General features: G+C 46.3%; 1 protein-coding gene across 6 annotated transcripts in view; it reads right to left on the bottom strand.

Moving 5' to 3' along the window:
• The window catches only part of GREB1L (GREB1 like retinoic acid receptor coactivator), a 444,116-nt gene that overhangs the window by 286,257 nt on the left and 137,668 nt on the right, over window positions 1-20,191 (bottom strand). The window contains exon 1 of one of the 6 annotated variants that reach the window (XM_069219993.1): window positions 1,532-1,838. The exons of 4 other annotated variants lie outside the window; for them this stretch is intronic. The gene's annotated coding sequence lies outside the window, so the exon portion shown is untranslated. Of the gene's footprint in view, window positions 1-110; window positions 623-1,531; window positions 1,839-20,191 lie in introns of those variants that run through there. One more of the 6 variants, XM_069219994.1, reaches the window with a different exon arrangement.

Here is a 20,191-nt window from a genome sequence, read left to right as displayed (position 1 = left end):
TTCTACGGGGGATTTCGGGTGCATGGAGAGGACACTTGCCCCATTAAAAGGTAAAGACTCTTAACGTTTGCTTACAAAACAAAACATTAAATACGTTTTCACTACTGTACCTCGTGTGGTCCGAAGAAAGAGCGCGTTTCACGGGTCAGCACGCCAAGGTCTGCAGATGAAAGCCCCCTGCGGCCGGGCACTCGGGGGAGGATTAGGGGCGCGCGCAGCCCGGCCCCCAGAGTGTCACAGATGGCCGCCAAGGCCAAACTGCTCCGACGCGCCGCCTACAATTCCGCCGCGGGCAGGGCTCCCCTCTGCAACGCGAGCTGCTCGGCTCCTTCACCTGCCGGCCGCCGCTACGGTGGCTGCGCCGGGAGCGGGGCCCTCAGTCCCGGGTCGCGGCCTCCCTCCGGGCGGCGTCTCGCGCGCGCCCCCTAGCCTTTGTTTTTGGGCATTGCAGCTTATACGTGCACGACGAGGGACGCCACTGAAGGGCCTGGGCGCCGCCGCCAGCCCGAGTAATGCTCGCCACTGCAGCCCCCGCTCCCCAAAAGAGAGAGACTCTGCTCCAGAAAAACCCGCATCGCTGCCCACTTCTCTCACCCATGAAACCAGCGAAGGCAACGCACCACGAAAGGACGAAAACTCAACCGAAAAGGCGGCAACGAAATGAAAGGAATTACCTACAACAGGCAAACCTCTATTTAAAAGGGAGACAAATACATGGATATGCACATTAAGTACCCGTGTGTGGGCGGTATCATACCGATAACATAGCAGCCGAAGCGTTTGTGTGATCCAGTGAGTTGATGTTCTAATTGATTATATAAACTATACAACATAACCTATCGATATTTTTAAAGAGTTTCTGGTTAAATCACAAGTTAAGTAAATACTGGCTCCACTGGATTCACGTGTATCTAGTTCTCCATGTGTATATATAATGCATTAAGTATGCGTCCTTAAATGACGGAAGGGGCTGGTCTTCAAATCTCACAACTAATCAACTGCGTGCACTGTGATACTGTCAATGTTGAGCACAGCGACCAAGGAAGAATTATAGTCATAACAGAAATGAGAACAGTGCATGCGGAACCCGCCGTCTACACCCCTTTTATTAAATCTGGCCAGAGACTGATGCAAAATAAACATCCCTCAGACCCCTCTGTATTTATTAATTTCACAGCGCTGGGCACGTACTCGGCAGTGCACCATGGACTTAACTACACGTGCGCACAAATTCCTAGCCTAGCAGAGGAGATGTGCAAAGACACGAGGTGGCACAGTTGGTGTTTGTGCCAAAAGCTGGTTCATTTCCACGGGGACGGGTCGCTACACGTCTAGTAGCAGGCATTACACACATTGCTATAAATAATGCAAGGATACATCATTTCATATTGCTCGAGTGCCTGCCACTCCACCTGGGGCCTAGAAAAACCACTGCAAACACAGGAAGCTTGCCAGGTTTGCTAGCTACTGCTAACAGCACAGCTGTCTCTATCTGCTCTATTCACCAGTTTACTGTAAAAACAGCACTTACAGATTTCCAAGACTATTCGCAGATTCAGGTCGAGGTCTGGGAATGTTTGATAGTCGAACAGCCCCTCAGTTATACTGTTTGCGTCGCTGGCATCACTGGTCCCATCGTATACTTCAAACCTTTCAGTCCTCAAAATCCAAAGGCTTGTTCTTCACCAGGAGGAAGGACGACCACCCCAGTCACCCGAGAAGCGGAATTTCCGGAACCTTCAGAACATGACCCCCCCGATGCCGATGCATCTCGGTCCTTCCTTCCCGTGCTCCTCATTTCTTACAGGGTTTCCTTGTCTGTCCCTCCAGCAGCGCCCGCTCCCCTCCCCTCACCCAACTCGTCCTTTCTTATTTTGGCCATTTGTTACCCCTCCTCCCGCCCCCAGCAGTTCACTTGAGACCCATCCATCTCCTTGTCCCCAAAGTGACAGATGCTCTGAGGAGGTTTACGCATTGGCCGAGGGAAGACAAAAGAAATCACCTCCAAGGAACTACATGACGAAATGGGCCTGCAACCTCTGCGCTGAAGGGCTTCTACCCACCCACACTGGACCATAAACCTCTCACAAGGGTACGGGGTCAGGGAGATGGGGCAAAGAGAAATAGAAAGTGAAAAAAAAAACAGAAAAGACCGTGGGAGGCCCGAGACGCAGGAAAAAAAGGTTATAAAACACGTCTTCAAAGCTTTTATATTGGGTACAATTTAGAGGCCAGACAAGCGTTCTAACACATAGAATAAAGAATACAAATTCAAGGACCGCTACAGGAATATTCCATAACACGTCTCAAAACCTTAAAGTACCACGTAAATGTGCATGGACGGGCTATCGATACTGTGATGGAGGGAAGCCCTGTACCACTTCTTGCATGTACGTCACACTTTAAAACAGCGATGGACATTCCACGTGACCAGCTGCTAATGAGTTCTATTGGGTCCTGTAGTTTCCCTTTGATATTTAGACATTTAACTAACTACCTGCAAGTGTGTACCTTGAGGGTTCTTCATTGCAGTCATTAAAATATGAACTAGCCAGAGTATAATTAGGCCTACTGAAATTTCCCTGGACTTTCTGCAGGACATATTGTATTCAATATCCAAAAACCCATACTGCAACAAGTTCCAGTAGTGATACATGGGAACTGGGTAACTGGTAACTAACTGCACACGTGCAAGAACACTTTCCTGGCTTCAGGTTACACCCCACTTACATAACAAACTGGACAATAAGAAGCACCCAAATAAGAACTTCCCAAACAACTAATAATGTCCATGTTAACCTCTCCTATCAACATGTTACGCCAAAGAAACTAAAAAGGGCAGGGAGAGGCAGCCCTTCACTAAAATAGATAGATTTAAGTTGGTGAAACCAGTTACACATGACCACCTCTCATTAATTACTTGTGATGCCATGCACAAAACATCTCCATAGAAAAAACTTTTATATTGGGTACAATTTAGAGGCCAGACAAGCGTTCTAACACATAGAATAAAGAATACAAATTCAAGGACCGCTACAGGAATATTCCATAACACGTCTCAAAACCTTAAAGTACCACGTAAATGTGCATGGACGGGCTATCGATACTGTGATGGAGGGAAGCCCTGTACCACTTCTTGCATGTACGTCACACTTTAAAACAGCGATGGACATTCCACGTGACCAGCTGCTAATGAGTTCTATTGGGTCCTGTAGTTTCCCTTTGATATTTAGACATTTAACTAACTACCTGCAAGTGTGTACCTTGAGGGTTCTTCATTGCAGTCATTAAAATATGAACTAGCCAGAGTATAATTAGGCCTACTGAAATTTGCCTGGACTTTCTGCAGGACATATTGTATTCAATATCCAAAAACCCATACTGCAACAAGTTCCAGTAGTGATACATGGGAACTGGGTAACTGGTAACTAACTGCACACGTGCAAGAACACTTTCCTGGCTTCAGGTTACACCCCACTTACATAACAAACTGGACAATAAGAAGCACCCAAATAAGAACTTCCCAAACAACTAATAATGTCCATGTTAACCTCTCCTATCAACATGTTACGCCAAAGAAACTAAAAAGGGCAGGGAGAGGCAGCCCTTCACTAAAATAGATAGATTTAAGTTGGTGAAACCAGTTACACATGACCACCTCTCATTAATTACTTGTGATGCCATGCACAAAACATCTCCATAGAAAAAACAAACATCTATAATACACATGAGGGAGAAAGAGAAAGTCTTTCTCTTAAGTCAACTGGAGGAACACGTTCTTGTGTGACACAAAAGACACTCCGGAAACTGTAAACTTGGTTCCAGCTTACAAATGGATCTGAATGAAACAAATTATTTACCAGGCCCAGATCCAATAAATATCAACATACCAGGATGCATGAGTTTACCTCTTAAAAGTAAGGAATTATATGCAGTACTGGTGCGTTCCAGATCAAAAACCTGGCTGTCTCAGAATGTACTTGGTGAGAATGGTACAATCGGTTATTATCATGCATCTCGTAATTCCAATCGCTGCACAAACATGGGTTGGCACAGGGATCAGAATCTAATGGGTTACGTGTAACCAGGGACACAGGAATTACGTGGCAGACCACGACCAAATGTACACTAGAGTTCAGTAAATTATGCAGCTAGACAAGTACTATTATCCACCATAATGCAGTACATTATAATGCAGTATTAATTCATTAGCATAACATTTTTACACACTAACATGGAAAGGAACAGGTTTCCCCCATTTAGTATTAGTTTAACCTCGGAATGAACAAGTTATTTACCTTCGGTAATGCTCTTTCTGGTGGATTCTGTATTTAACTGCAGACTTTTCACTTTTTGAATCCCCTTACTACCAAGACTGGATTCAAATATTTTTCAGCAATTGATCCCACGCGCCACCAGTTGGTGTCACCAGGCTCCACAGTGGTCTTGTCCCATCACCAGAAGTGAAAAGGTGGAACATAATTCTTGCATGTTGACATCAGTTAAAAAAGCAATCTGCACCCTTAGACACTAACCTTCAGTTACAGTCCAAGAAGCTTAACAGGGTACAGAGACTAACATGGAACCTTCTTAGCACCAAAAGTTCATGCCAAAGAACAGTGAGGAGGCAGAACAGTGAGGAGGCAAAACAGTGAGTAATCTGTCATTAGATAGAGAATCCACTAGAAAGAGTGTTACTGAAGGTAAGGAACTTGTTCTTCTGATGGATACATCTAAATGCAAATTCCTCACCTTCTGAACAGATATCTAAGCAGAGCCTCCCGAAACCCTTTACAATAGTAAGTCCAGCAGGTCCAAGTAGTCAAAATGACCCCTCTGCTCCCCGAGGACCTTAGAGTTGATACAGTTGTACCCAGTGAAGGTGTGAACAGATGCTCATTTAAAAGCCTGGTAGATGTCCATCTCCCATCTAGCCACAGCTGTAGTAGCAGCTTTAACTCTAGTAGAAGAAGCCTGACAACCCTCTTGGAACGCTTTCTTGGCCAAGGTATAGAATGTCTTGCTATGAAAGACAATCTATCTTGAAGGGGTCTTTTGTAAGAGATTGGGTTATTAGTTGAAGGGAGTGACTACCCACCTCAAATCAATCACAATCCATGCCTGGGTTAACACTCCAAGTCAATAGAATAACTTGAACTCAACCCACTGTTTGGTATGGCACACAACAAACATGCTTATTTAAGGGCAATGTGTAAACTATTTATACAGTATCAAACAGTAATAAACTCAACATTTAAAACAATAAAACAAGCACACTGAACTAGAAAAATAGAATAAAATGTACTTAGCAAAATGACACCAAGATTATAAAAACTGAATAGGGAAACCAGTGAAATTAATTTTTTAAGTTTTAAGTAGGAATACCAATGAAAAAAATGCCAATGGTAGTCAATGGCTGCAGTAGACTGGGACCTAGGCACAATTTGAGGCTGGCCATGATGGAGTGCAATTCAGATGCACCAACCAGGTTAGTCTTGGTATAAGATCTTACCTTCTGACTTAGTCCTTTAAGTCCCAATCCACCACAGGAGTACACTTTTAAAGCTGCCCAGGACCTCAGAGGAGGCCCTAGGAGACTCACAGGACATCATGCAGACAACAACAACAGGGTCCAGTCCACGTCTAGTTGCCACTTGTCAGTTGCAGGAAAGGCCTCTTGTAGCTTGTTGTATCCCTCTATCTTTAAACAGGAGGTCAGCGCGTTACAACCTTTGGAGTAAGTTTCTTTATTTTGTTTTGGGTTCAAGAGGGAGTAGGTCAGTCCTTCAGGGCTCCTCTCAAGTCAGTCAGCAGTTCCAGTCCTCTTCTACCACAAGATTCTGAAATAGGTGCCTAGAGGGGCATCAGTTATGCCTGTGTAGGAAGCTGGACAGGTGTGTGGTGGCTACCAAGGTACTTACACATTATACCAGGTCTAGATATCCCCTCTTTGTGAAGTGTAGGCAGTTTCTAGAAGCCAGGCTCTCTAGAGGTAGCTGTGGATGAGCAGCCAAAGCTTATCCATGAGACATGCAAAGCACATGCAAAACCACTATAGTCACACAGCACTTACACACATGAAAGTAAATACTCAGTGTTACAAAAATAAAGTACCTTTATTTTTGGAACACAATACAACAAAATACTAGAAGGGCAATCCTCCAATAGGAGGTAAGTAATATACTAGATATAGATACACTAGTAAACAGTAATAGGCACAGAAAAGGTTAGAAACCAGTGCAAATAGCAATAAACAATAGTGACCCTGGGGGAGCCCAAACCATATATTTAAAAAATGGAATGCGGACATATGACCCGCACCTACGTAAGTGGAATGTGTAGAGGGGAGTTGGGAGTACTAGAAAGCCACAGAGCTCAGTAACACAGTACCCCCCCCCCCCCCCAATCGACCAGTAAAGCAAGAGTAAATCCCTGAAATTTCCACAAACCATCCAAAAGGAAGGAAAAGAAGACACCCAGACAAGACTTCAAAAAAGCAGCAGTGGATTCCTGGAGAAGAAAACCTGTGGAAAGAGGGGAATAAGTCCAAAAGTAACAGTGGAGTCCAAGAGGAGTAGGAGCTGCTACCCACCCAGCTGTACTTGCAGGAGTGGTCAACAGTGAGGAAGAACAGGTCAGCACTGCCGCCCTGGAGCTGGACTAGAGTTCCTGTTGGATGCAGAAGATGTCCCATGCTGAAGTGAAGATTGCAGACGGGTGTCGGTGCAGGAATTCCACCAACAAGCTTTGACAAAGGCAAACTCGCGGTTAGTGGAAAAGTGGTGCTGCCGGAGGCCCAGGAGGATTCAACCCAAGAGGGGAGTCACAGATGACCCTCAGCGACACAGAGGACACAGAGGCAGGGGCAGCACCCACAGAAGTCCCACAGGACTGGGACACATACGTTGCAAAAGGAGCCCACGAGGCACTAGGAGTGCTGGAAACTGGGGCTACATGTCACCTGAAGGTCCCTTAGAGGGGATTCTAACAAGCCTTGGCAGCTGCAAGGGACGCAGTGCATGGGGGTACTGTCCTGTGTGGAAAGGCAAGGGCTTACTACCACCAAAGTTGGACAGCTGGCAGAGAGGACCAAGTGGACTACTATGGACCACCACCCGTGATGCAGGCTCCACACTGCTCAAGATGAGGGGAGATCCACCCAGCTGGTTGTCGTTGCAGCAGGTGCCTGCGGATGCAGGGGAGTGACTCCTTCACTCCAAGTGAGATTCCTTTTTTCTTCTAGTGCAGACTGAAGATATGCTGCCCTCAGGGGATGCACAGCCAGTGGAAATGTTGCAGTTGCAGTGCAGACAGGAGCATTGGAAACAATATTGCAGAAGAGTTCTTCTTGGAAGCAGAGTGTCAAGTCTTGGAGGGTCCAGTCGCAGTTCCGGAGGCCAGAAGTCAAAGTGAAGGTTGCAGAGGAATCCTGCTGCAATCTTGCAAGCCAAATCTGAGGACCCACCCAAGAGAGAGACCCTAAATAGTCCTGAAAGGGGGATTGGTCACCTAGCCAGGTAAGCACCTATGAGGTGTGGGCTCTGACATCACCTGCCTGGCCTGGCCACTGAGATGCTCCCAGAGTTCCCTGCCAACCTTGAAAACAAGATGGTATAACCCAGGGACCATCTGGAGGAGCTCTGAGCACCACCCCTGGGGTGGTGATGGACAGGGGAGTTGTCACTCCCCTTTCCATTGTCCAGTTTTGTGCCTCAGGACTGGTTTATGCATGGAGGGCACTAAATGTGCCCTTTAATGCATACCAGTGGCTTGAGGAGGATACCCTTCCCAAGCCAGTCACACCTATTTCCAAAGGGAGAAGGTGTTATCTCCCTCTCTCAAAGAAAATCGTTTGTTCTGCCTTCCTGGGCGTGATCAGATCAAGCAGTAGGAGGGCAGAAACCTGTTTGAAGGGTGGCAGCAGCTTGGGCTTACCGGAAAGGCCTTTAAGACTGGTGGTAGCAATGCTTGGGGTTCTCTAAGGAACCCCTAGAGTTCATGGGATCATACCTGAAATACTTGCAACGGTATTGGGGTATGATTCCGACATGTTTGATACCAAACATGCTTAAGTTCGGAGTTAGCATTATGTAGCTGGATATGGGTAGTGACCTATGTCCAGTACATGCATACAATGGCGTCCCCGCACTCACAAAGTCGATGAAAATGGAGCTGGAGTTTGTGGGGACACCTCTGCTAGTGCAGGGGTGCCCTCACACACAGGCACTTGCACCCTGCCCTCTGGGTTAGGAGGGCTTGCCATAGGGGTCACTTACAGTGACCTGGTAGTGAAAGGGGGCATGCATCTTTCCACACAGGTTGCATTGGCAGGCCTGCAGAACACTTTGTATGGGCTCCCTATGGATGGCATAATTCATGCTGCAGCCCACAGGGATCCCCTGGTACCCCAATGCCTTGGGTATCTATGTACCATATACTAGGGACTTACATGGCGGTACCAGTATGCCAAATGTGGGAAGAAAAAGGTACAAGTTACCAAGTTAAAAGGGAGAGAGCATAATCACTGAGGCCCTGGTTAGCAGGATCCCAGTGAACCCAGGCAAACACACTGACAATAGGCAGAAAATGGGGGTAACCATGCCAAGAAAAAGGGTACTTTCCTACAGCCTGCCACTAGATAGTGGGTGGAAATTACTCATAGGCATGCCCTAAACTGGGGTAAAAGCTAGTGGAGCCAACCCTACCCACTTTGGGTACATTCGATATGGTGAAAGTCTTCAGCCACATTAAACTTGGACTCCGAGGGCTGGGAGTCTGTACTATGGTAATCCTAGTGTCCTGGAACATCCAACACTAAAATCCAGGTTGCGGCAGCCACTGTACCAATAACAAACCAAAAGACGAAAGGATGGTAGGACACAAGCAGGATTCCTCATCAATCAGACAAAAGATACACAAGAATTGTCCCGGCATCCTGTTCCCTTTCTTGCAAGTGCGTCCCTAGTATCCTGTGTGAACCCAGCTGACCGGTCAAGTAGGATCTGACACCCAAGCAGGATATGAAGCTGTAATATTAAAAAGAACATTCACAGTCCCCCACCCTGCTGCTGAGCTCAAAGAAGTCACCCCTGCCCATTCAAGGCGACCTGTCAATCACATTTACCTATTGCCAGGGCCACTGGAATTATACGATTGTGCGGCTGTGGCGATTTTCGCATATTTCTAGATTTGTCGCAGTTGCCACATAATCCATTGTCCGCCGCACAATCTGCAGATTTGAACAAAAAAACTTTTTTCTATTTTTCTAGCTCAAACGGTTCAAAAGTTATTACAAATGCAGCAATGTGTGTTGCAACTAAGTGAAAGGCCCATTCTAAAGGTGGACTGGTCACCTTTCTGTTGCTTATTGCCATGTTTGGGTGTTAAACTGGTACTAATGAGGTGGGACCATAGCCCAGGCATTGTTACCAAGTTTAGAAATGGTGAAATAATGGAGCAATACCATTACAAAATGTGCTGCATTATGCTGCATAATTTGGCTCTTCCTGATGCATAATTTACTTAACCCTGCTGTATAACTTGGCCCTGTCCTGCTGCATTATTCCAGTGGCCCTGCCTGTTGTGTAGCTCCTGGGAGCAATTTCCAGGGGTGGCTGGAGAATTAATGCAAAACAGCCATCAGGAGCTTTAAGCAGGACAAAAGCTAACTTTCTAAAAGTTACTTTTCCTTAAAATGTATTGAAATAAGGCATCGCCAGTCAACTGACATTTTAATACCTATTAAAACAGTTGTTTACTTTTCCAGTTAGTTCCATGTCTAATATATAGTATTAGTATTTTTAATCTGTACTCTGGTTTCCTACATAGGACAGCTGGGTCTGCCACAGTGAAAAGTACCTTTTGGGTGCTAGTAACTGTAAAAAAAAATGTATCACCTTCATAAATACCTGGAGGGTACGGGGGCAAGGTGAGGCCAAAAGGCAGGGCACTGAACTGGAAGGGTTCAGACACCACAACAAAGTGGAGGAAAATGCCTGTGGGATTGCAGGATGGGTACATGAAAGTACACATCCTTTAAGTCCAAGGACTCCATCCAATACCCAGGATCAAAATCAAAGAAGAAGTGGGCCAGAGTCAGCATCTTTCTAAAGAAAGGTGTTCAGGGACAGGACCTGCAAAATGAGCCTAAAGCTGACATCATTCTTCAGCACCAAGAAGTATCACTTGTACCACATTTTGACACCCTCTATTGCCTCTTTGACCCACAATGAACGAACATATTTTACAAGAATAGAGGCTTGTTCTACAGAGTTCTGATCAAAATAGGAGGAAATGGAGGGTGGTTTGATAGAAAAAGAATAAGGTAACCATCACAAACAGCCTACTTGACCAACTGGCCAGAGGTATCTCCATGCCAGCCTGGCAGAAAAAATTAAACCCTGCCCCATATACTGTCCACCAATGACTCCCAAATGAGGAAATCCGAGCAGCTTGGCAGCAGTAGCGGCAAGTGAAGAGGAGGTCTCCCACATCACCTGGAGTGATGAAAGGGCAGAACAGCCTGCTGAACAGGCTAAGATGGCTGCCTTTGGTTATGAGACAGGACTCAGGAGCAACCTCTGCACTACCAGTCGATAGTGGGATTGGCAGGCCAGGGCTAGCAAACTCAAGGAGTGGCCCTTAGCATAACCTTTGAACATCTCCAAAGCTGAATATGTGTGGTATCCAGAGAGCCAGGAACCATTAAATGGCATATGCATGAAGGACGCATGCATGTCCCATGAGAAGCCTGTAACACACAACCAGGCACGATGGCAAACTACTACACAAGTGTCTACATAATGACCCACACAGACGGTGGTGTCAAGGCTTACCTGTAAAACGTACTTGGCCACATCCTTGCCTTTATTAAAAGTCAGTGCAAAGTTATTTCAGAACTCCTCAGGGAGGTGGACAACATTTCACTCACCACATCCAACAGGGCATGAGGTTATCTCTCCCAAGAAACAGCATTTAGAGACCGCAATCCCAAATTGGCAGAAAAGAATACTTTTTTGCCAACTGCGTCAATGTACTTTGATTCACTATCATGAGGCTTTAAAGAAAGGCATTCAGGTTCACCTATGGCTCTGTGGCTGGAGTGCTGTAAAAACAAGGCAGGATCACAAGAAGAGGCATATAGCGTCAAAAGAAGGAGCAACTTACCAGTGTCACAGAACATTATAAAGACCAAACTCCATTGGTTTCTGTCAGGGCTCCACTGCGGGCCAAAGTCTAAAGGGGTGATTCAGTGAAAGGGAAGGACCTGCCACTGGAAGTCAGTTGGGGGCCTTGATAGATTTATGGGATTCGTAGGCATTACCTTCTTCTACCTGCTACAGAGTTGAAAATGGCCAAGTAAATTCAGGGGGCATCAGCTCCAAATGGTGAATAGTGTTGTAACAGAAGACAGGATTTCCGAGTGTTAAAAACATATTTAACCAAAACCAGATGTAAGGGATTATAATTTTGAAGAGGCCTTGTTGCCATAAGGACAATTGTTTCCGTGTGTAACATAATTATAATGTGCAATGTGTAAAGCTGTAAACAGTTTATTGTTCTCACGTCAACTTTACTGTGGTAATTAACTGTAATTTGACATTTGCACTGTTGTAATGAACAAGTTACATACATTCCATAATGCCTTATTGTAAGGAAATGCCTCCTTGGCATGGTTACCCCCTGACTTTTTGCCTTTGCTGATGCTATGTTTTGAATTGAAAGTGTGCGGAGGCCTGCTAACCAGGCCCCAGCACCAGTGTTCTTTCCCTAACCTGTACTTTTGTATCCACAATTGGCACACCCTGGCATCCAGATAAGTCCCTTGTAAGTGGTACCCCTGGTACCAAGGGCCCTGATGCCAAGGAAGGTCTCTAAGGGCTGCAGCATGTCTTATGCCACCCTGGAGACCCCTCACTCAGCACAGACACACTGCTTGCCAGCTTGTGTGTGCTGGTGAGAACAAAACGAGTAAGTCGACATGGCACTCCCCTCAGGGTGCCATGCCAGCCTCTCACTGCCTATGCAGGTATAGATAAGTCACCCCTCTAGTAGGCCTTACAGCCCTAAGGCAGGGTGCACTATACCATAGGTGAGGGCACCAGTGCATGAGCACTGTGCCACTACAGTGTCTAAGCAATACCTTAGACATTGTAAGTGCAGGGTAGCCATAAGAGTATATGGTCTGGGAGTCTGTTTTACACGAACTCCACAGCACCATAATGGCTACACTGAAAACTGGGAAGTTTGGTATCAAGCTTCTCAGCACAATAAATGCACACTGATGCCAGTGTACATTTTATTGTAAAATACACCCCAGAGGGCACCTTAGAGGTGCCCCCTGAAACCTTAACCAACTATCTGTGTAGGCTGACTGGTTCCAGCAGCCTGCCACACTAGAGACATGTTGCTGGCCCCATGGGGAGAGTGCCTTTGTCACTCTGAGGCCAGTAACAAAGCCTGCACTGGGTGGAGATGCTAACACCTCCCCCAGGCAGGAGCTGTCACACCTGGCGGTGAGCCTCAAAGGCTCACCACTTTGTGCCAGCACCGCAGGACACTCCAGCTAGTGGAGTTGCCCGCCCCCTCCGGCCCCGGCCCCCACTTTTGGCGGCAAGGCCGGAGAAAATAATGAGAAAAACAAGGAGGAGTCACTGGCCAGTCAGGACAGCCCCTAAGGTGTCCTGAGCTGAAATGACTCCAACTTTTAGAAATCCTCCATCTTGCAGATGGAGGATTCCCCCAATAGGATTAGGGATGTGACCCCCTCCCCTTGGGAGGAGGCACAAAGAGGGTGTACCCACCCTCAGGGCTAGTAGCCATTGGCTACTAACCCCCCAGACCTAAACACGCCCTTAAATTTAGTATTTAAGGGCTCCCCTGAACCTAAGAATTTAGATTCCTGAAACTACAAGAAGAGGTCTGCTGAGCTGAAAAACCCCTGCAGAGGAAGAACAGAAGACACCAACTGCTTTGGCCCCAGACTTACCGGCCTGTCTCCTGCCTTCCAAAGAAACCTGCTCCCGCGACGCTTTCCAAGGGACCAGCGACCTCTGAATCCTCTGAGGACTGCCCGACTTCGAGAAAGACAAGAAACTCCCGAGGACAGCGGCCCTGCTCCAAAAGAACTGCAACTTTGTTTCAAGTAGCAGATTTAAAGACCCCTGCAACTCCCCGCAAGAAGCGTGAGACTTGCAACACTGCACCCGGCGACCCAGACTCGACTGGTGGAGAAACAACGCTTCAGGGAGGACCCTCCGGCGACTCTACGACTGTGAGTAACCAAAGTTGTCCCCCCAGAGCCCCCACAGCGACGCCTGCAGAGGGATTCCCCAGGCTCCCCCTGACCGCGACTGTCTGAACTCCATTTCCCGACGGCTGGAAAAGACCCTGCACTCGCAGCCCCCAGCACCTGAAGGATCGGAACTTCTGTGCAGGAGTGACCCCCAGGAGGCCCTCTCCCTTGCCCAGGTGGTGGCTACCCCGAGGAGCCCCCCCCCCTTGCCTGCCTGCAACGCTGAAGAGATCCCTTGGTCTCGCATTGATTTACATTGAAAACCCGACGCGTGTTTGCACACTGCACCCGGCCGCCCCGTGCCGCTGAGGGTGTACTTTTTGTGCTGACTTGTGTCCCCCCCCGGTGCCCTACAAAACCCCCCTGGTCTGCCCTCCGAAGACGCGGGTACTTACCTGCTGGCAGACTGGAACCGGGGCACCCCCTTCTCTCCATTGAAGCCTATGTGTTTAGGGCACCTCTTTGACCTTTGCACCTGACCGGCCCTGAGCTGCTGGTGTGATAACTTTGGGGTTGCTCTGAACCCCCAACGGTGGGCTACCTTGGACCCAAACCTGAGACTTGTAAGTGATTTACTTACCTGACAAAACTAACAAAAACTTACCTCCCCCAGGAGCTGTGAAAATTGCACTGTGTCCACTTTTAAAACAGCTTATTGTGTTTTATGTAAAAAGTATACATGCTAATGTAATGATTCAAAGTTCCTAATGTACTTACCTGCAATACCTTTCAAATGAGATATTACATGTAGAATTTGAACCTGTGGTTCTTAAAATAAACTAAGAAAATATATTTTTCTGTAACAAAACCTATTGGCTGGATTTGTCTCGGAGTGTGTGTTCCTCATTTATTGCCTGTGTGTATGTACAACAAAATGCTTAACACTACTTCTTTGATAAGCCTACTGCTCGACCACACTACCACAAAATAGAGCATTAGTATTATCTCTTTTTGCCACTATCTTACCTCTAAGGGGAACCCTTGGACTCTGTGCATACTATTCCTTACTTTGAAATAGTGCATACAGAGCCAACTTCCTACACTTATCTAGTAGAGGCTATTTCTAGCTGCAGATTCCTTACCTTTGAATCCTCCCCAGGCATCAGCCTGGATCTGGAAGATTTTTAATGAGCAGTACCCCTGCGCGACAGGAGGTGGCATCAATCTGCTCCGTGTCCATCATCGCCAGTGCTGGAAATTAAACTGCAGTTCCTAAATAGATGCCATCCAGGTGCGCTGACGGAATTTTCTTTTCACAACTTTCCACGGCCAAGCGCTGAGGCATCAAGAACAATGATCAATGGTGTGACAAAACAAGGGCCCTAAAAGGGAAGTCCCTTCCCCTAGAAATTTGTTCGCAGAGCAGGAGGATGGGTGGGTCGGTAAGGAATCTGCAGCTAGATATAGTCTCTACCAAATAAGGCATTAAAGAAGGTAAGTAACTTGTTCATCTGTTAGACTTCTAGCTGTAGATTTCTTACCTTTGAAATATACCCAAGCAATACCATCCTAGGAGGTGAGACTGCAAACCAATTTCAAACAAGAAAGTCCTGCAGGACCGAATGGGCAAAGTACCTGTCCCTATGGACCCGACTGTCCAGGCAGTAGTGTTTGGTAAACTTGTGCAGAGATGCCCCCATCGCTGCCTGACAGATGTCCAGGACCAGAACTCTGCGTACTAATGCAGGGTTCGCAGCTTTAGCTCTGGTGTATTGGAGCTTGCAAGCCTCAGGAGGTTGATTTTTGGCCAGTGCATTGCAGATCTTAATACAGAGTATGACCCATCTGGAGATGGTCCACTTCTGCGTGGCCTGACCTTTCTTCACACCCCCATACCCCCCCAAACTCTTTTGTACGATTAAGGTAGAATGCTAACGCCCTTCTTGGGTCCAGGCTGTGGAGTCTCTCCTATTCCTTAGAAGTATGTTGGGGTGCGTAAAAAGTGGACAAGGTGATCAACTGGCCTTCATTAAAAGGTGCGACCACTTTTGACAGAAAAGAGGCCCTATTGCAAAGCAGGACTTTGTCAGGATAGATAGAAAGGTAGAGTGGCTTAGGTGATAAAACATGCAGCTCACTCACTCTGCAGGCAGACATTTCGGTCACAAGCAAAGCGTTTTCAAATTGAGAAGTTTGAGGACATAGTTGTGAAGAGGCTAGAAGGGAGCGCACATCAAAAAGGTCAGAATCAAATTAAGAGCCCACTGGGGCATAATGAATGGGGATGGAGGAAAGAGATGAGCAAGACCTTTGAGGAATCTATGTACAATAGGAGACTTGAACAACGAGGATTGATCAGGCAACAGAAAAAAAGCAGAAATAGCACCACAGAGTGCCCAAAGCAGAGCCCTGCTGAGCAAGGTAAAGAATGAACATTAGGACCAAAAAAAAGAGGGGCAGAAAGGGGATCAACAGACTTCTCTGTGTACCATGCCACAGTTCTTCCAACAAAAGGAGTATACTTTTTTGTTGGAGGGGCACCTAGCTGCCCAGATGTAATTACAGACTTCAGGAGGAAGGTCAAAAGCGATCAACTGCCGTTGCACAATCTCCACGCAATAATTTTAATTGTATTTATATAGCACTTATGACCCCTGACGAGGCATCAAAGCCATTTTTGGCAAGTAGCACACAACTCCAGAAAACAAAAGGATTAGTGGCGGATTAGTATAGGGACATATGAGTTAAAAAATAACGGTCAGAGAGAAGAGGGGAGAGTTTAGAAAGTGTTAGTTGGGAGATCATAACAGTAAAATGAGGTTTGGGATGAATGAAGAGAGAGCTGGGAAGATTATGTAGAACAGGATTAGGGAGATCAAAGTAGTAAAATTACGTTTGGGGTGAGCCAGGAGGGAGAGATCTAGGAAGGGTTATTTTGGAGATCATAGTAGTAGAATTAGGTTTTGGATGAGTCCGAGTAGAGACAGAGGATAGACAGAGTAGTGCAGATACATGATTACATAAAAAGGGAATATATGGATAAGGAAGATAGTCTATTGAGATTTAAAGTTGCATTGTGTAAATTCAGACTTTTAGGTGTTGCAGTATTTGGAGGTAATTTGTGTATTTTTTTATAACTTTTTGTAAAAATGCTTGTAATTTTTTTTTTTTATGTTGTCTTTTTCTCAATATTTCAATACTGAAGTGCTTGTAGATAGTTATAATATTTCCCTATTGTGATAGATAAATAAAACAGAGACCTATAAGCATCCAATCAAAACAAATATACAAAAGGAACTATACAATGTCCTATGAACGTGTGAAGCATAGAGATATATATATATATATCATAAGTGATATATACATTTGTTAAGCAGGCCTAAAGAGTATCTATATATTTGAAAACCATTATTATTATACATATTTGTACAAAGTTATCCGCATAACTAGACACATACATATAGTTAAATTACAAATGTTTCCATACTCAGGGATATGCTGTATATTAGTGTTTGAGTATGGTGGTTATGTAGGAAAGAGTCTTGAATAGACTTCTGAAAATAAGATAGTTATCATGGAGCTTATACTTGGAGGTAATGAACTCCACAGTTCAGCCCCTTGGACAGAGAAAGATGTACCACCTATTGTCTACTTCTAGTACGGTGTGGTTTTGAGGCGAGGTACCAATCTTGAGCTTAGGTTCCTTTGTTGAATGCATTTGGTGATTTCTTTCCTGGTGATAAGCAGTCCTGTTCCACTTATTGCTTTGTGGGTGATAAAAAGCAGTTTAAAGGTGGATCTTATGGCAACTGGTTACCAATGTAGGGCCCTCAAAGCAGGGGAGATGTGGGCTTGTGGCTCTCCATGTATGAGTAGTCTGGCAGCAGAGATCCAAATCCGTTGTAGTCTTTTCATAGTTGATAGAGATGATCTGTGGTTTAGGCCATTGGTGTAATCCAGTAGCCTGAGCCTTGTGTGGAAATCCTGGGTGGTGGAAGATGTGTTGAAGAGTTTTCATGGTGATGAAGATTGGTGTTGTTAACTTGTCCACTTGAGCATTCATTGTTAATTTGGAGTCCATGGTAATTCTAAGATTTCTTACTTCCTTAGATACTTTAGGAGATGGTCCCAGATCATCAGGCCAAGCACAGCGTAGGTCATAATTTTTCCAATCGCTACATAAGAGTATTTCCATTTCAGAAGCATTCAGTTTGAGATGGCTCCATGTCATCCACTGATCAATGGCTCTGAGGCAACTGAAGAGTTATGAGTTTCCAATATCTTTGGGGCTTTTCAGTTTAATGAGTATTTGTGTGTCATCTGCATAGTGTAGCATGTGAGATCCAAGGGAACAAGTGCAGCAACTTGACTGTGGTCTACTGTGTTTTTAAGGTCGTCTCAGATGGCGATGAGGGAAGATTCTGTGCCTCTTCCTGAACAGAATCCAGTTATCGTCAGTGAATTGTGACATTTGGGCGAATCCTGCTCTTTCTATCAGTTTGCCCAGGAAAGGTCCATTTGTAATTGGTCTGTAGTTGTTGGGGTCTTCAGGTCCACATTTGTTTTCCTTAATGATGGGCATATATAGGCCTTTTTTAGGGCTTCTGGAAAGATTTCAGTAGTTAAAAAATTACTGATGATTCTTTTTACTAGAGTGGCAGCATAGGTAGATAAAAAAAAAGTTCTCAAAAATGTGTGGTAGACAAGGTCAGAAGGGCAGCCGGAAGGCCTGCTTGCTTTGACTAGATCCATTAATTTGCTTTGTGATATTTGTTTTAAGGAATGCAGAGGCTGGGATACTCTTTGAAGGGAGTTTTGGAAATGGGTTGGTGGTGGTGGTTTTCTTTTGTTTTAAATCGGTTTGTCAGTGAATTCCTGAGTAATGGGATGAGTGGTGGAGAGTGCTGCTGCAACAGAAGTTCTTCCGGGAACGGGCAGACTGATCGGAGGATCGAAGGACATGCTCAGCAGCTCAGGATACCAGACTTTCTGTGCCCAGTATGGAACCACAAAGATTACTTGGGCACAGTAGTTCCTGATCTTCTTGAGAACTCTGGGTAGGAGTGGTATGGGCGGTAAGGCATACAGGAGGCCTGAATTCCACTTGAGACAAAAAGTGTTTCCAAGCAAGTGCCATCTTGGGAATTCCAGTGTGCAAAACTGCTGGCAATGCGCATTCTCAGCAGAGACAACCAGATCTAACCAAGGCTTTCCCCCCACTGCAGAAAGAGACCTTGCGCCTCCTCTAGATGGAGATGCCCTGCCTATGCATTTTCGGCTGACTACATCCACTCAGACAACCCGCCCGATGTTGAACCACCAAGGATATGCCCTGCAGTTCAAGCCATGTACAGAGGTGAAGAGCCTCCTGACAATGGGTCCAAGACCCCACCCAGCTCTGCTTGTTGCAGTATCTCATGGCGGCGGTGTTGTCAGTGAACATCTGCATTATCTGGCCCTTGTTAGAGGGAAGAACAGCTTTTAAGGTTGATGCGGAGTCCCGCTTCTGCCAGAGACCAGATTTCTCTGATCTCCACCTCTCCCGGATGGCCATCCCATCCCAAGTAGTGGTGCATCTGTCACTGCTGTCAGATCTGGGTGGGAAGGGGGAGGGACCTGCCTCTGGCCTAATCGCGGTTCGTCAGCCACCACTGAAGGTCTTTCACAATTCCCTCCAAGATCTCAACCATGTCGGAAAGATTCCCCCGATGCTGTGCCCCTGGAACTTCAGGTCCTACGCAGAGCCTGCATATGCCAACTGGCATGTCACCAGCAGGATACAGGCGTCATGAGGCCCAGCAGCCTCAGAGTCAGTCTCACTGAAATCCAGGATACAGGCTGAAACATCAGTATCATAGTCTGAATATCCTGGATTCACCGCTCAGAAACATAAGCTCTAAACTGCACTGTATCCAGAACAGTTCTGATGAAAAGGAGTGTCTGCAATGGTATCAGGTGTGACTTTGGCATGTTTATACTGAACCCCAGTGAATGCAGGAGGTTCACCGTAGTCTGGAGGTGGGAGATGACAGCCTGGGGCCAGCCTGCATTCAGGAAACGGTCATTGAGATAGGGAAAGACTGATACCTCTGATGTCTGCAGATGAGCTGCATCCAATGCCATCACCTTGGTGAACACCTGAAGAGCACTGGTAATGGCAAACTGAAAGTGCTTGTGGCCTACTGTGAACCGCAAGTAACGTATGTGAGCCGGTAGGATGGGAATGTGAAAATAAGCCTCTTGCAAGTTCAACGCTACCATTCAGTCTCCTAGGTCTGAGGCAGACAAGACCTGAGCCAATGTGAGAATCTGGACGACTTCTTGAGGAAGAGATTGGGGGCTCAGAGGTCTAGAATAGGGGGAAGACTCTTGTCCTTTTTGGAGACCAGAAAGTAGCAGCAGTGGCAACCACAGCCTACTTCTGGTACCAGAAACCTCTCTATGGCTCACTTGGCTAAGAGAGCAGCAACATTTTTGAGGAGAAGGAACAAATGATCCCTCCATCATCTGGTCATAAGATGGTGACATGGATGGAGGGGCAGTCTCAAAGGGGAGCTAGTAGCCCCATTGAACAATCTGCAAAACCCACTTGTCCAAAGTAATGGATTGCCAGTGGGGCAGGTGATGGCGAATACTACCGCCAACTCAATATCCATAGTGGTCGAGAAGCACACTAAGAGGGTTAGAGACTGCTGCCTGTATGTGGTAGGAGGGGTACAGACTGACCAGACCGCTGGCCACCTGACCTACAAGGTCAGTGTGTCCCGTACACATGGTCATGCAGCATGCATGGCATGGTGGCTAGATGGGAATTAGTGCAGTTGGAAGCCCCTTCGGTTGCCGAAAAAAGGCAGATTGAGGGGGCAAGGGGCTGACCCAAGTCTCAAGGACGTGGACATAGCCAAGAATTCTTGCAAAACTTGAGCGACAAATCTGCCTTGTCTCCAAAGACATGGG

This window comes from Pleurodeles waltl, chromosome 2_2, assembly GCF_031143425.1.
Source record: "Pleurodeles waltl isolate 20211129_DDA chromosome 2_2, aPleWal1.hap1.20221129, whole genome shotgun sequence".
NCBI lineage: Eukaryota > Metazoa > Chordata > Amphibia > Caudata > Salamandridae > Pleurodeles > Pleurodeles waltl.
Note: the sequence above shows the minus strand (reverse complement) of the source record. Positions and strands in the feature narration are given on the sequence as shown.